The sequence below is a fragment of the Gavialis gangeticus genome, unplaced genomic scaffold (genome assembly GCF_001723915.1).
Source record: "Gavialis gangeticus isolate Ggan-Ray unplaced genomic scaffold, GavGan_comp1, whole genome shotgun sequence".
NCBI classification, from domain to species: Eukaryota; Metazoa; Chordata; order Crocodylia; family Gavialidae; genus Gavialis; species Gavialis gangeticus.
In genome coordinates this window covers 38646187-38649930 of record NW_017728998.1, presented here as the reverse complement: position 1 = coordinate 38649930, position 3744 = coordinate 38646187, and positions in this window count along the sequence as shown.

Sequence of the window (3744 nt, the reverse complement as noted above, 5' to 3'; positions counted from 1 at the left end):
GGCCCTCCTCTGAACCCTCTCCATGTTGTCCACATACCTCTTGAAGTGCAGTGCCCAGAACTGATAAACTGACATTGTCCAGGGTCCAATCTGAGACTGAAACTGCTGAGATCTATCAAGCTTTACTTACTTATTTTAGGGTTTTTAATATGGTGGAACACATTGGACATTTATAAGGCCAACTTTTTAGCTTCTGGTTCAGAGTAAATGTAAATTTATTAGGAGCTGCCTTAGTTTCTCATTTTCAGCAAGCCAAAACAAATTAATGAAAACAACACAAATTAGCCATAGAGTGTTGATTCTGTAGCTAAAGATGTAACAACTTATGGCTTAAAGCTCTGGAGGCTCCTGATTCAGTAAGTGGTGTGTTGGCCAAAATGGAAGTTGTTGTACATTTGGGAGGGAATAAGCCTCACACAAGTTAGATTTACTATATAATCTTTGGTGTAATTGCAGACTGAATAGGTGTTATGCATGCTGCAATTTAAAATGCCAGTTATTGCTAGAATAAAGTGCAAAATTGTTTTGAAAAGGGCTCCAGAGGGGTATCCAAAGAAGAACAGGCTGGTGAGTCTGACATCTGGCAAATTGGTAGAAAGCAGAATAAAAAATAGGATTGTTTGTTATGTGTATGAACAGGACTTGCTGGGGAAGAGTCAACATAGCTTTTGTTTAATGAAGTTCATGCCTCAAAAATCTACAAGATGTCTCTGAGAGAATCAACAGGCAATAAGGATCAGGGTAATTTGGTTAATATAGTATATCTTGTGACAAGCTCCCTCAACAAAGATGCTAAGTGAAATTAGACTGTTATGGAGTTAGAAGTAAGATCTGCTTGTGGATCCATAACTTGAAAAAGAGCAGGAAGCATAGAGTGGGTATAAATATTTAGCTCTCACAATAGTGGAAGTGGAGGAAGGTAAGAAGTGGAGACAGGGATCTGTACTGTTTTAACATATTCATAATATGGAAAGTAGGGGGAGGAATAGGGAGATGGTCAAGTTTGCAAATGACACCAAATTATTCAGGATGGTAAAAAACAAAGCTAATTGTAAAGAACTGTAGAAGACTCTTTTAAAAACTGAATAAATGAGTAACAAAATGGCAGATGAAGTTCAATGCTAATAAATACCAATTGACAGACAATGAAAAGAACAACTCGAGGTGCGCATACACAGCGATGGGCCCTGCACTGGCTGCTATGTTAGCTGTCTTGACATTTTTGGGTGCTTGCCAAAAACCCCTCCCCACAAAATGGCACTTTAAACTTGGTGCATTCCCATGCCAAGCCCCACACATGCCCAGAAGAGGCAGAGCATTGCTTCAACTCAGCTCACCCGACGTCTGTAAAGATTCAGCACTTTAGTGGGGCTTTTTTGGTGCTTTTTTCTAATAGCTGATTGAATCAGCTTTAGCTAAAAACACCAAAAAAGCCCCACTAAAGTGCCTTATTTTTATAGATGCTGCAGTGGTTAAAGTAACATACAGCTGGGCCAAGACTTGCTGCACAGTGATAAGCTCGAGGAGTAGTGTAGATTTCCAGGCACCAGAGGATAAAAGGCTGCAAGCAGTGGGGCTAAACTGCAGCAGCGAGGGGGAGACTTCCTATTAGGTGAAAGAAGAAACCCCTGTGCATGAGTAGGAAATCATTTGACCAAAAAGGGGTAGGGTTGTGGGCCCTATAAGCCCAGCACCTGGAGGAAGGTAGTCAGTCGGGTTTGGTGTACTGTAGGGAACAGAGCTCCTAGGAGGGAGGAAAAGCAGGAGATGCACTGACAGGCACCAAAATACCCTAAGAGGTGAGAGCAGGATAGGTCATTCTAAAATAAACTTATAAATCCATCCTAAGATGGTAATATGACTTTTACCCAGAGTGGGGGAGGGGTTTTTGTTTGTTTGTTTGAAAGCAGTTGCTAGTACTTTTTTCTTTTTGTAGTTAGGTTTGTATCTGCAGGACTGGATTATGGCTACAGGGGAGACATAGAGGCTATAGGGGCATTTGAGAAGCATCCAGTTTAGAGCCGTGCCTAGGTCAGGGACTCCAGGGGGGGCTGGAGCTGAAACTGAGAGGAGCCTTGCATGCATCACGACCCCAGGGCTGGAACTGAGACAAAGCAAAACACGGCCAGGGACCCAGAGCTCAGGAAAGGTGATACAAGGGCCAGGAGCCTGAACCCTGAATAGGGATGAGATGGGGCTGGAGCCCAGAAGCTGAGGTCTGAGGCAGTGGACCTAGGCTGAGGGTGGGGGGCCAGCCAGAGGAAAGCCCCTAGGAATGTTGCAGCTCCAACAAACGTTTGAGGCCTGAGAGGGACACTGGTACACTATGTGGCCAGGTGTCCCCTCTGAAGTAATACCATATACTATCTGCAAGGCATGGGCATAACTGTGGGGCGGATGGAGGTCACAAACAGCCTATAAGGTGCCTGCTGTGGTAATGCAGCACTTCTCAACCCGTGGGTCATGACCCAAAAGAGGGTCACAAGAATATATGAAAGGTAATGAACAAACTTTAAAATGGATGAACAAACTTTAAAAATGGATTCTCCTTTAAAGGAGAAAAACATGGGAAACCATGGCTTTTCCCTTGCAGGCTGGCAGAGTTCCAGCCTGCGAGGGGATGCTTGGGGCCCCCAGTACCCCACACACCCACCCCCTGCCCCACACACTGGGAGGGCTGGGGCATGGTGGGCAGCAGGTCAGGAGTGAGCAGCACTGGGTCAGGACCGGGCATCAATGTTTACAAATGGTTCCCGGTACAAAAAATCTTGAGAACCACCCCCTTTAGGGCCAGAAAGGCCTCAATTTATTGCCCCAAGGACAAGCTTGCAGTGGATTGGACAGGAAGTGGTAGACATACAGGAGCCTGGGGTGGGGGGTGCAATTTAACCCCTTGCAGGCCACATAAATATAGTACCCACCACAATGAAAATTCATGGCAATTCATAGCTTTCAAAGAAAATTTTGAAACATTAGTTAAACTCTACCATAACCTCCACTGAAGTTTAAACCTGAATTAACTCATCCTGGGATGTGCCAGTTTACTAAAGGAAACTGCTTTCCTGTTAATACTTTTTTCATTCACTAACATAAGAGATGCCATACTGGATCAGACCCCAGATCTATCTGGTATCTCTCAGTGGCCCAGAGTGGATGCTCAGGAGAAGAGTATTAACATGAGGTCAGTCTAGACTGATTTGTCCCATTCTCCATACCCCTGCAATTTCTGGGGTAGGCCCCTCTTCCTTTTCAGCTCTCAGCATTTAGAGGGTTGCAGTGTGGAGGTTGCAGTTCTCCTGTTGTGCTTAATAATACCCACCAATAGACCTATCCTGCATGGATTTGTCCAGTGCCCTTTTGAACCTAATTAAACTGTCAGTCTCTACAACATATTTTGGCAAGGAGATCCACAAGTTAATTACATGCTTTGTGAAAAAGAAATTCATTTTCTTTGTTAAATCTGGCTCCTAATAATTTTAGTGTATGTCACTGAATGCTAGATGGTGGGAGATGATAAATAGTAAATCTCTATTTTCTCTGAGGCTCATTATTTTATAGACTTCTACCATGTTCCCCCTCAATTATTTTTTTTCTCTAAGCCCCTATCTTATTTAGTCAAATAACACCATTTCAGTGTTAGACCTGCTTATTCTACCAAGCCCCTCACTCTCAATTTGTGGTAAATGAGTATCACCATATCTTCATTGTGGATGCATACCATGTGTCAACAGAAGTGACATGGCT